Genomic DNA, 14,118 nt, shown 5'->3' with positions numbered 1-14,118 from the left:
GACAAAGAAGTTAGACAGAAACCTTTCTTCCCCTGGCCATACATTGAGTGAATTTATATTAACTGTAAATGCCCGCAATCATAGAAGGAAAGAAACTCATAATGGACACTGAAACCAAGCAGCTCTAGCCTAAAAAGGACTCAAAACGGTCAAACGGAAAGAAAAATTCGAATAATTATATGGTTGGGGGCTCAAATAAAACGTCATTTCAATAAAATGCAGTGTAGTAGTCGCACTTATACAGTATTCACTATATAAATATAATCAATGATTGTTGTGAAATAAAGTCTATTCCTGAAAGGAAACGCCTATTCACTATACAGGTTTAAAGAGTGTGCATATATAAGAAATGTATATTGCATTATACCGGGGAAGGGCTTTGCACTAACTGGATAATATATTTTTTTAAAAACAGTAATGTGGAAAAGGCAGTGAATTTGCTAGTAACAAAATCCCCATCTCTGAAGGAAGGAAATTACAACGTATCTTAATCCCTCTTCAAAGTAGAAGAGAAATACAAATAACTGTGAGTAAAACTTAAATAACGAAATGCCCCCAAAACAGATGATAGACTCGTTCACAGAAGCATTGAATGAATATATATTTCGAGCTGCAAATAATAACTAACGAAACATTTGACTCTTTTAACGACATTAATTATACTGTAACGAGCTCCACCCCGGGGTTAATTTCAAAGCGCAAGCTCCCTTATATTTAGAGAATTTCTTCCTGTTTCGATGGTTCGGCAATCCTCAAACTGAGACTTTGAATTGGTTGCAATAGTATAATGTACTGGTAGTACATAGTAAGTCGTCTGATAACAGACGAAATCCCTGTAGAAATAATGGCTTCTTGTACTAGCTACTTATCTGTGAGGAGATTATTTATTTAAGTATATAAACAACATAAAATCTGAATGAGAAAAAAAGAGGATTTATTTTAGTCTTATCATGTCAATAAACAATTCAATATAATAGAATTCACGTATTCTCTTCCTTGTCAATAAATGAATTAGTATAACAGAACGTACATATACTTATAACCAGCAGTCTCAACAATTAGTATTAAATAATAATATTGATCAAATATAATTTACTTTAATAATTTTATAATATTCATATAGGTAACATTAAAATCACAATACAAACGGATTCAAATAAATAGAATTAACAGGTGAAACGGGTGACCATTTCTTTTACGATAAAAATATAAAGTCATACAAATATACTGAAATAACGTTATGGAGGCCCTATATCCCTACGTAAGAGTACTCAACACTTTATCTTTGGCTTTGATTTTCCTTAGTACATAAATTTACTATTAATTTTTATATTGCATAAATGAATGTATATTTTCTAAAACGATTATTTCTGCTTAATTTCTACTTAGAGAATGATAACATTCCCTATCACTTTTGCATACGAACCCGATGCCGGTTGAAGGGAAGCTGACTGGTTTGTGCGGCACCCGTATTTATAACCTTCGGTTGCACTACAAAGTGTAACACTCCGCCAAAATAGTACATATTGTTAACAAATATTTAAGACTTAATAAATGGCAAATATCGTTATATTATTAAAATATAGAACAAACATTAAATGCTAATTATATTTTTACAATCTTAATCGTAAACGTATGATCAAACACTAAAATCTTTGTGTCACACGTATAAACAGTAAACTTTGGCCTCCAAACAAGTTGGTGGTGCGGGAAAATTAGAACATGCACCATCCTAATGCGTTATCCTCGCAGGTGAAGGTAAGTGTTTTATTTTCTTGTTGAGCATAACTTATTCTACGTAAAAACTAGTTATAGCAACGGTTTATTGGTGTTCAATAATGATTGCATATACCGCGTAGTGGAAATCTGAGGTGCCTCCAATACGTAAATTGCCTCCAAAACAAAGATGGCGGACATCGTGAAATACATTGAACGTGGTCAATCATACAGAACATTTGTTTTGCAATACATCGAACTTAACATAGTCTCAGAATATCCATCTGTATATGAAACTAGTATATATGTGATTTACAGCATTGAAACAATGTAAACCAATGATATGACACACTGGAGGTGCCTCCAGTACATACATTTCCTACAAAACAAAGACGGCGAACATCGTGAAATACATTGAACGTTGTACATAATATCAATCATACAGAACATTTGTTTTGTAATACATCGAACTTAACATAGTCTCAGAATATCATTCTGTATATGAAACTAGTATATTTGTATTCATGTAAAATTCGTAACAATACTAATGGAAAAATAAGACATTTAGGCTTTGTAAACGTCAGGTTATATTCATTGATTTAACTCGTAGGGATATGAAACAGATGAAGTAATCAATCATATATTACGTAGAGTGGTATTGATGAACATGCAAAACGCTGAAGAAGTAAACTTTAACCAAATGACAGAGTATTCATTTGTATATTTATAAAGATTGGATAATAAAAAAACCGCCGTTTTAATGTAATGAATAAAGACAATACATGCCTTGTGAGTGCAATATAATTAGCGATAAACCGCTCAGAGATAACCCATATATACCGCAAAAATAAGCTTTGATAAATATAACATTCGTTTAATAAATGTCCGATAAATATATAAAATATAAAACATTTGAAAATAATTTATTTATATTCCATCAATGAATCTGAAACAGCAGACAATGACGAGTTAGAACACCGAAAAAGAAAACGACAGATATATCGCTATTTGTAATCGTATTTGAAGGAGATAACTGTCATTACTTTGTAATAAATGGTTTACCAAAACTGGATTCTTCCCAAAGTAATAAAAAGAAGAGTTTAAAATTTTTCGCAAGAAATGCTTGATTTTGTTCTTCCTGAAATAAACTTACAATTACGCACAAAATGCCAAAAGATGGCTCGTTTGTTAAACTCTAAAACACTCGAAATAAACTAACTACACCTTTGTTCTTTATTTTGATTCTGACGGCACCCCGTGGGTGGGGGTATGGTTAACGGGATATTGTGTTGGTTTCCATTTCTAGTTTGTACTGTTAGGCGTTATTATTTCCTGTGGTTTCTATAGTTCCATACTAATTTATATTTGTATTTTAAAATTTATATCTTAATTTATATTTTGGGGCCCATGATGGCTCACTGTTCTAAGGCGATCGCTTTCAAAGACCACCTTTATCCGTGTGTGTTAAAGTCTCGGGTTAAGCCAACGTGGATATGGGGGGGGGGGCATGCCAATAGCTTCCCGTGGGTCCGTGATTCTTCTCGGGGTTAGCCGGGTGTCGTTCTCTACCAGACATACTGGCCCTCTTCAATACTCTATCATGTGCTGTAGAAAGGTCGTTAAGTTCACAACAACACCAACGTTGTATTGTACTACACATCTTGCTCATTCTTTTATTCGTTTTACGTATTTTATATTCAATTTTCACATGAGAGAGAGAGAGAGAGAGAGATAGTTCCATAGTATAGCACAAGTACGTCAATTCATTGTGTCTGAGTAAACATGGTATCCTTTTTCCTCCCCTCTTTTCAGCATTATTTTTTTAATGACTATATTATTTTAATGACATAATTATTATTGTTATTTACAAGCCATATTTTACATAACGTGCACGTACCATGTCCTTTCTTACATACAAAGTCTGATTATCGTTCGTATAATAAATAAACATTTATAACCATTCAGTCATTTCACAAAGATAATGAACATGTACATTTCCGTAAACCAGGTGGCCGCACCAGTGCACCTTATATGTTTTATTTAACAAGCCATGCTTGCACTTGAATGTACCCTGTTTCTTTATAAGTAGTACTTAATATGAGATAGACAAGTAGCATAGTGACGCAGGCAGGAACCTGGTCAGTCTTTGAACATTCTTTCGTGGTATTAAGGCTCAAAAATTTAAAGTGATTTTGAGATAATATGTTCATGAAACATTTGTGTTACGATTTGCCAGTATTTATGTGCTACGTTCATATTTGATTACACAATTGATCGTTTTCATGGAATGAGCTTCGCAAGATGTCAAACCAACGAGGTCTCCACAAAGATGACGTGACAGGTAACCTATTTCCACAAAATCTCTGTCTGTCTGTCTGTCTGTCTCTGTCTCTCTCTCTCTGTCTCTCTCTCTCTGTCTCTCTCTCTCTCTCTCTCTCTGAAATTGGGTATACACCATAATGTCATTATATAATCTGGCTGTAATCTCTTTTCTAAGATCAAAATATATTGTAAGACAGCACCTTACAAACTCAATGTGCTATGAATCGTCGTATAAAAGTTATTAAAAGTAACACAATTAATAAATCGAAAATATTCATTTATCTCCCTTGTTGAATTCGTAAATGATCACATGTCACCAAACTCGCATACATGATGAAAATATGCAAAACTCGTGCACTGATATATGTGCGCGAACTGGAAGCCTTTGATGAAATTAATTATTAATTTATGCTTGTAACATTAAACTTCATATATTTCGTTTCTTGTTTCATTTTTTAAAAATAAATTAAATAAATTAGCATCTTCATTATAGCTATGCCATTTAGCTTTACGCCATTATCTAGGTCTAAACAGCATCAACGTGACACAATCCTCATGTCTGAGATGGCTCAAGAGAGATCGATATTGATGACGATGGATTCTATTATTTATGTATTATCAGTTTTTACCAGTATGTGCATTCAAGATATCAATATAGACTGTATATGCTTTCATAGTGCGTGTTGGTCAGGTCTATTGGTTCATGGGCTTGAAACTCCTGCAAATGTTTCAGCAGTAATTAAAGCAGATGAAAAGGTTCCTGATTCAGCTAGAAATTCTTCCAACAGTATCAGAATGGTGGGCGAAACCATTCAGATCGCCTTGAGAAGCTTGAGGTCAAATATAGACACGTTGTTTATATGTATCGCATTTGCATTGATACTATAGATTTTACATTGGTATGAGTACAAGTTTATTCACTATTCCAAACATCTTACATTTTCCTTGTTATTGAAATCATTTGATATATTAGAAAAGGACAGAACAAAACCATTTTCTTAATATAAATCTGAGGCCAGAGTTTACTATAGTGACATCAGAAGAGTAAATAGAAATTTAAGTGAAACTGCAAATGTAACTTGATATTAGAGTAACTATGTGGATTGATTTTAATCAGATTTCTCATGTTTCGAGAAATCGGTGCCAAATGTTGGGTAAAACACACGATACATACGGATAAAATGGAAATCAAACCTCGCGAGGAACCATCAACATTTTACTGGAATCCAAAAAATGTCTTCATCCGTACAATGAATACAGATATGTTTCCTTACCAGCGACTAATTTTGAAACAAATACTTTGACAAATTATCGTAGAACATGCTCCAACTTATAAAGTATATCTTTTTAGGCATAAAGATACCAATGTAGGCAAGATTAATGGCAGAAAAAAAAACGTATTTGATTAAAGGAACTACTTGTACTTATCACTAGATACTTTGCAAATAACAGCATTGTCTTGAGAGAGAGAGAGAGAGAGAGAGAACGATGCATTTTCGAAGAAAAGTGGATAAGTAAGTGCTTTCTTGCGAGGAGTACAGGTTTGAGTTTTGTCAAAGGTATCTGAACAGCAAGGGTATGTTGTAACGATGGTCTACTCTGTGCATGTTTATATATATATATATATATATATATATATATATATATATATATATATATATATATATATATATATATATATATATATATATATATATATATATATATATATATATATATATATATATATAGTGTTATTGCATGTTGGCTTTATTCTGACATTATAATTTTCAAGAAACGAACTATGTTCATAGTCTTATTGAAAATTACACTTAGAATACAGAATAGTCAGGATCTGTATAAAATATATATAGCTTAGAACAGTGCTGTTCAACCGGCGGCCCGCGGGCTGATTTTAAATGGCCCGCCATAGCTCAAGCAGCTATATAGTCGTTGCTTTTCAGTTTCTGCTGCTGCCATCGGCTTCAAGAAAAAAATTTTCAGTGGCCTTGGTGTCAGAAAGGATGGACAGCACTGGCTAAAACTGTTCTGAAATGAACATTTGACTCTCTATCTGGTTCTAAAATTTTGTCTTAGGTTTTTATATTAATGTTGCTTATATGTGAATTACTCATTCTTACCATAACATCTGTAGAGGAACCAGTCTTTAGTTGTCTCTTTCATTTGAGATTGCTTATTTATTTTAATCATTCACTGGAATAACAAAATTCTCAATATTTTCGGACCAGATCATTATTTTGTGATGATTGTGAATTCTTTAAAAGACATTTTGGATTATATCAGTGTGATACGTCAAGACTCTTAGCAATTAAATTTTGTTTCAGGCTATTGGCACATCAGCACATTCAAGATTTCAATTCATTCGGACTTCTATACCTTTGGTCTTGCGAGAGAATTTATAGGACTATTTGGGATTTAAGTCACAATATTCTCTGTTATCAATTTAAGATGGGCAAAATATGTACTTTGAAATAAGTGATTTCATTTCTAAAAGCCGAAATTCGTATGTAAAATGTTGTCTGCTTATGTAATGAGAACTTTTGTTCAAATAATGTTTCCAAACTTTATAGCCTACGATATCTTGTACATCAAAATTTTGTAACGAAATTTCTTTTTCAAACATTTTGATCTATAACTCTCTCATATAATTCTCAATCTTGTTAAGAGGCTCAATCTCTTATAAGTTCCTCTAAATCTCTCCTCTCCTATCCATGTTCTCTCTGATTTTGAACGACGACTTCGTTTATACACAAGGTTGGCATGTATAAGTATTCCGGTAAACAAAACATTAATTAGTGAGTGTTAAATTGATCGGCCAGTTCAAAACTTGACTTTTTAAGTGCGATGTAGGTGCGGTGTTTTGTCTATCATACAAAGGATGGGGTCTTTTACGATTCCAATAGTCCTAAATCAAGGTTACTACTCGTAACATTTGTCGGCCTGAGAAAACAAAATTCTCTCTGGCTGAATCCAATACTGCAACATTACCAGAAATCTTACATTCATTACGCTAAAATGTACTTTAATAATGCAACGAAAAATTACAATTGGTGCTCTGAACAGCTTCTAGGTGAAAACAAAAATTGTTAGTTCTGTAAACCAATGTTTCCAACAAATTAACTGATTTTGGGGTAAAAGGCCGGTCAGTGTATGCTACAGAATTTGCTATCGTGCTATGAAAGAAAATTTGCCTCATATTGGATCATTTTTACAACAACAGAAATGGGGAAAAAACAGTTAGCTAACAGTATGGCTGGTAAATTTGCCACCCTAACTGAAAAGGACCCAATCTGGCTGGTTTGAATAGTTAATGTTTTTAGCAAACATACTGTCGGTAACATACGTAGCGACTTTGTCCTGAGAATCTAAATTTACGACAGGCAAAACTATTAATACTCGACTCGATTGGTCTTCAGTAAAGGATTAAAATAGATGCTTGATAAGATTTTATTTAGGACTGTAACAAGGAAGTAAGTGAGCTGCCTGTCATGTGCGTGTGTGTGTGTGTGTGTGTGTGTGTGTGTGTTACTTCGTCTTCCAAAGAGTCCTTTCTCTCTTCTTTCACTCCACTGCTAAAATTATATGGATTATGAGAATATTTAGGGGTTTGTTGGTTTGTTTAAAAAATGTAGGTATACACCTTAAATGAGGGCTAGATGTTTTACATGTTGTGGGGCATCATTGGGGGATTGTAGATAGGGAAGGTATTTTTATTACATCGGATTTAAAATGTATATTTTTATATACCCCTTCTTTTGCACCCGACCATGTGTTGTCTGTACGTGAGTGAATTTCAGTCATTCCGAAATGCATGTTAAGGAGTAGAAACAGTTTTTAAAATAAATTTATTGTTTTAAGTTACATTTCCTTCCAGACAGGCCAACAAAGTTTCCGCCAAACAGATTCAGCAGGTGAAACCTACCGATACTTTAAACGTTACATCTTGCCCCCCCCCCCAATAAATTTTGTCATGTGAATTTGAAATTCCTGTTTGACCCAATAATCTTCATACCGCAAACATACAACGTACAACTGATGATCAGTCACCACCCTGTCCAACTGACCTGACTTTTCTTTATTTCTCAGCAATTCATCTTTTCTTAGCATTATCTTTACCAGATAAATATTGTGTAAAGAGCTACTGACGATTAACACATGTTGAAATGATCTTGACAGTTATCTTTTGTTTGCGAGTGAAATCCCGAACAAAGAAACAAACTTATTTTTTTCAGTCTAACCTTCGAAAAATGTGATTATGTTAATGAAAGTAAGTATTTCATTTAAAACATTTTGTTAAATACATTATTGATTTCTTTCTGAATAGAGATTTTGTTATGTTAATACATATATACTATAATACAAATTTCATGTAATTATTACAAAGTTACTTAAAGTAGACACCATATTTTATGTTCTGTAATGGTAAAACTGCATTTTAATTTCAAAGGCATTGATCAAAATAGTTTGCAAATTGCTGGTAAGATCATTACTATTATTGTTTGCATTTAAATTATTCATGATCTGATCAAAACACTATTTGAAACAGACAGTGATAATGTGATGAGATAATGTTATGTCATTAAAAGAATGTGTTTAATTATTATATATTGAAAACAATAATGATTAGAGTTTTATTATTGGGTTTAGTGTTCAATAAACTTAAAATATTTTAGAACTATAAACGATCATAAAAACTAGATACCTCCTTCTTCGATGAGAAATATATTCAAATATTATTAAAATGTATTTCAACCTTAACATAGATAACTCCGGCAATAATTTATTTAATCTGGCAACAGAGATAACTCCGGCAATATTGTATTTCGTCTGGCAACAGAGATAACTCGGACAATAATGTATTTCATCTGGCAACATAGGTAACTCCGGCAATATTATATTTCATCTGTGAACAAGGTAACTCCGGCAATAATGTATTTCATCTGTGAACAAGGTAACTCCGGCAATAATGTATTTCATCTGTCAACAGAGGTAACTCCGTCAATATTTTATTTCATCTGTCAACAGAGGTAACTCCGTCAATATTTTATTTCATCTGTCAACAGAGGTAACTCCGTCAATATTTTATTTCATCTGTCAACAGAGGTAACTCCGTCAATATTTTATTTCATCTACTGCGGCAATATTGTATTTCATCCGTCAACAGAAATAACTCATGCAATATTGCCATGTCATCATTTTCTTTCTTAACTAAGGCGAGGTTTGCAATATGGACGTATGACACTGCATTGAAATAAATCATAAATATGAGAGGACAAACTTTCAGTTTCATTTTCGTTTATAAGATACCTTTTAGTATTATTAGTATATAGAACGCTAGACAATACAAACATAAATTATAGACAAATCTATTAAGAACATAAACAGTTGCAAAACAACATATAAAGACGAATACAGTGTTACTGCACATGTCCCGTTTTCACGATTTCTTTTAGTGTTAGTAATGGTATTATTTATAAAGAAAAAAACATAAACTATTCAGAACTTTTGAAATAAAGACAGGTATAAGATGAAGTTGTGAGTAAGTGCAAAAAACGCACAGTGAAGAATATATAGGGAAATGTGTGTGCTACGTTCATGAAATTTCTTTAGAGATAGTATTGAGGAAACAATCTGGTGATCGCAACGTATGCTCCCGTGTGTTCTAAAAATGAAAATATTTAAAAATATTTTTCTAGAGTAGTTAATACTAGCCTCTGAAATTGCAATTATTGAAGTATAAAAAATGAAACAGAATTTCATTTGAGAGATGCACATCTTCAAGGAAGGCAAAACTGTATATTGTACAATCCAATTTTCACACATCAATCATACACTATTATAAGAGAAAAGAAAATTTATTTTAACAATACCTAAGGTATATAAGATTAATTTTAAATTACTAGGATAACTCTGTCACACTTGCCCATACTCAACACGAAGTTGCCATGTACTTATTATACAACCTACAACTTGTATGGAAATTAAATCTCAAGAGAAGCTAGGTGTTTAGCTAAGATTTATAGATATCTTCTTCAGTCCGAGACAATGTAAATATTTTCCCACAGTTCTCCAAATCCAATTGTGTTTTCAATAATCCATAAGCAAGACAATGGAAATGTATTTTCATTACTCTTCGTGAATGCCAAATTCGGGCAAGAAGAGTTGTCTCCCTTATCTTGACTCTTGTAATGGACGACAAATGATCTTCAATCACTTCACTGCCTCGCTCGCTCGGTCTGCTTGGATTTTCTTCGCTGTGTGATGACAGTCAAACCAGCAAATTATCTATGCAGGCACAGCATCTCAGCAGACCAGACTAATTCAACTTCCACACTCTAATATAGACTTGTAAATAATCTTTCTATTGCATCCCAACTTAACAAGGTTTCGAAGGATGAATAGCCTACCATATGTGCGAAGATTAGATGGTTCTGATAACAAACGATTAACGTAAAACGTAACGTTTTACCATCGATGAATTACCAAAAATTTGATTTTGAATGATGTTCATGCAGTTTTAAAATTAAAACAAAACCAAACATCAATGAGATTCATTAAGCTGAAACTTTTACTAAAGTTATAATTATTGAAGAAATTACACATTTGTTTACCAAGTTTTTGTTAAAAATATTAGTGTGGTTAAAATTGCACAATGAGACACAGAAATCTAGAGGTTATTAGTTCCAAACACCAAAGATGAAATATTTATGTATCCATGCACACGTCTTGTGCATTTAGTCAATTTATTTTAGAAACAAATAGGTGAAATACAGATCTGTTATTTATATCTTGAAATTCATTATTTGTATAACTATTTGTAATTATAAAACATGAACAACATGACTGTATAGCGAAGCCGTAAATCCGTGGTATAGGATCGAGTTTCTCAAGCTTTATGACTTCATGACCCTGCAAAATATGAATTCAATTATTGGTGTCACGTGATGAAGTCGCTGTAACATCAATAAAGACTTATGACGTATTAACATCAATGGGCACTAGTGCTGTGCAAAATAGTCATTACTTACCTCTGAGATAATCTCGTTCAACCTGGCTCTCGCGTGGCTTGGTAAGTCATATGAGGGTTTAAGAAAATGCTTCCTTGATGCCTGTAACCGATACGTTTGTTATCGTTACTTTTTATTTTATGTACGTTTTACAGAATGATAAATTTTCAGCTTTAATATTTTATCTACTTGTATTGCAGTTTGACATTTTCGAGCTTTAGTTTTAGTTGGCACCATGTAGCCATTATTGTGCTGAGATGCAGTTAAAGTTGAATACATTCATACTGTTACCAATATAAGTCAGTTCGGTTAAACTTTGATAAAACGAAAATGCAACCACTTTCTTCATATCTCAAAATTTATCTTGACATACCTTTTACAATAATGTAAGCCAAACTCTTATTGTAGCCTGAAATAAATGGGATCGATGACCACTCTGCAATCAGACAGGGATGCAAATAGTCCTGTCCCAGTAAGTCAATGACTATGTAAATATCTAAATGAAGAATGAAATCAGCTAAACAATTACTTTCCAAATAAGGCGTGAAAACCTTCTTCTGGCGTTACACGCAAGGCTATTTCTTTAAATAAACCTTCGTTTGGCGCAGACCAATTGGGACCACACGAGACGCCAGGCGGGACGAGACGACATCAAAGATCATTTTCAAGCACGGGGAAAGGCACAGACCGTTCATATTGGTTCAATCGCATGATCCTGAATCAGTTAAGGTAAAGATGGACCGAAGAGCCAATGTCGATGTCATTTAATAATTTTTAATTTTATGCTCAAAATTTTTAAAAGCAGGCATAGGTTCCTTAAACTTTTTTTATTATTATAAACTCATTTTTTTTTAAAAAAAAAAAGAATGTTACAAGTTGGGGAAAATCAGGAAAATATGTTTAAATTTTAAACAGTGTGTACAAGTGTGAAACTCCGAAGCAAAACCGAACATGGCAGGCTACTGTTACACGGGGAGGTTTCAGAACACCGGGAACCTGATTTAAACATCAAAGACAAATTACCCGCTAACTGTTGCCATGTGATATATTTCTACCGTTCTATCTTGCATTTATTCTAGATGAAGTATTAATATAGGAGAGAAGATTAATACAACTTCAAACACGATGTTACACCAAATTTTCTTTGAAGATCACTTAGTTTGTACTGAATAAAATCAATTCTCTGATACTTAATTTTTATTTCCAGATTCAACCTAAGCTGCATTATTATATATACAAATTAATAAGTTGCGAAATCTTTGTGTCATTCGTAGGAATGGATGAAACCAATGCAAGCTTGGATCTATCTAATAATGGTCAAGTTATTAAGATGATGGCAGAAGTCCATGCTGAGTCAGAAGAAGAGGGCAGCATTGATTCCATTGTAGGAAGTGCAGCCGATAGCATCAGTCAGCTTGACTCAGACGATTTTAGTGGTGTCAGTCCTGATCTCTCTTCGCATACGAACCCCATTAACCCGAGTAATCATGACCCCGTAAGTCAAACATCGTTCTCCCCCACGAATGTAATTGATTCTTCTACTGTAACAACAGAAGACGAAACACTGGTCACATGGCTCATTACTTCGACATATTTCTTTTATGATGACGAGACCAAATGACAAAATTATACTGAATGTTACATATCTTTTATTTGTTTATTATCTGTTAATTATATACATCATTTTAATTATAAAATTGTAGAAGGAAAGATTCTAGCTCATTGTGTTGTATCTTAAAAAGAAATGTAATATGGTAATAGCGTCGTTCTCGAAATAGTTACATAATTTATACACTGGTATATAGGCATCTTTCTTTAAAATCTATGCAATTATGGTATTGTATGTGTCAAAAACTTTATGTGGTTAACAGTTAGCAAAGATCTTATTGTGCTTAAGCAGCAATATTCCACCTTGATCAAAACATGAATTTTTTCTTAAGTAAATTAACACAATCAAAAAGTTAATTCAACTTAAGAAATTTGTTTGTTTATTCTTTAGCTGATAAGCAGAATATTTTATCTTAAGCATACAGATTGTTTAGCTTAGCAAATACAAACTAAGCTCAAACAAAAAAAAATCAGGCTCATGCGGAACATATTTATATTTTTCCTTGTGCTATTGATAATTAAACTTAGGTATCAATGTCTAATTCTGACGCATCATGCGCTATTTCTGTGATCTGTGCCTGTCCGTGAGTATTATCTCTATGGTCTTTTAACCTTCAATATGGTCCTGTTCTTATTCTGTTGTAGGAATTTACATATTGGAATAGTCTATAATTAGTGTTTCATAGACTTATGCTAATGTTTAACTCAAAATTGCAATGTTGAGAAAGACTGGATTTCTGTGCCATTTTGCGATTGTGTTAGTGGCATCCGGAACGCTTTCTGGCCACAATTAGCTGAATTTTACACTAAAAACTATGTAAACCGCAGTTGTTGCAAGAGTGTAATATATTTGTTTAGGCATTTTCAAGAGAGTATCAAGAGGAACAAACAAACAAGCAAAAAACCACACCATCCCCACCCCCAAAACCAATCAACGAAACAAAGAAGCAAAACGTACATACCACTCGCTGATGCGTTTTACTGCATCACTCAAGGGTGATACAGTTTCCTTATTATCTTGCCAACACAATATCAACGAAAGATCCAAATGACAAATTATATTGACAAGGTAAAGAAAGTCTTGGGTGCATAATATTACAAGATTCCTGTAGAAATCTATAATTATAATATACAGCAATATTAAACGATGTCCAGCATTTGTAAAAATTATGTAAATTAAGTGATTTTATTTGCGAGCCAATGTATCACACTTAGTATTGACCCGAAATCCTACCTAACGCCTAGACAGCTTCAATACATAAATCACAACTACCGAAACAATTGCAATAAAACATTAGAGAAATGGTGCGTAACGTAATTGGTGTGGTAATGCACATTAGCATTGATATGTTTTTTGATTGAACAATGTTGTCGGGATTTTTTCCCCTACATCACCACCTGACCGTTGACATTGGGCGATACCTTAAATTGTTGTTCAACATGACCAAAGGAAAACAATCATATG

At 33.1% G+C, this 14,118-nt stretch overlaps 1 protein-coding gene and 1 long non-coding RNA gene across 4 annotated transcripts in view; one reads left to right on the top strand and one right to left on the bottom strand.

Annotated features, from left to right (window-relative positions):
- LOC149798141 (uncharacterized) overlaps nucleotides 1–14,118 on the bottom strand; it is a 230,332-nt gene that overhangs the window by 86,365 nt on the left and 129,849 nt on the right. The gene's annotated exons all lie outside the window — the stretch shown is intronic.
- LOC149798143 (uncharacterized) overlaps nucleotides 3,796–14,118 on the top strand; it is a 50,288-nt gene continuing 39,965 nt past the window's right edge. For both annotated transcript variants that reach the window (XR_016421965.1, XR_016421964.1), the window contains exons 1-2: nucleotides 3,796–4,057; nucleotides 12,320–12,540. The gene's annotated coding sequence lies outside the window, so the exon portion shown is untranslated. The remainder of the gene's footprint in view (nucleotides 4,058–12,319; nucleotides 12,541–14,118) is intronic.

The sequence above is a fragment of the Sinohyriopsis cumingii genome, chromosome 6 (genome assembly GCF_028554795.1).
Source record: "Sinohyriopsis cumingii isolate HCF-2022 chromosome 6, ASM2855479v2, whole genome shotgun sequence".
NCBI lineage: Eukaryota > Metazoa > Mollusca > Bivalvia > Unionida > Unionidae > Sinohyriopsis > Sinohyriopsis cumingii.
The sequence above is the reverse complement of the archived record's forward strand: the minus strand, read 5'-3'. Positions and strand labels throughout refer to the sequence as shown.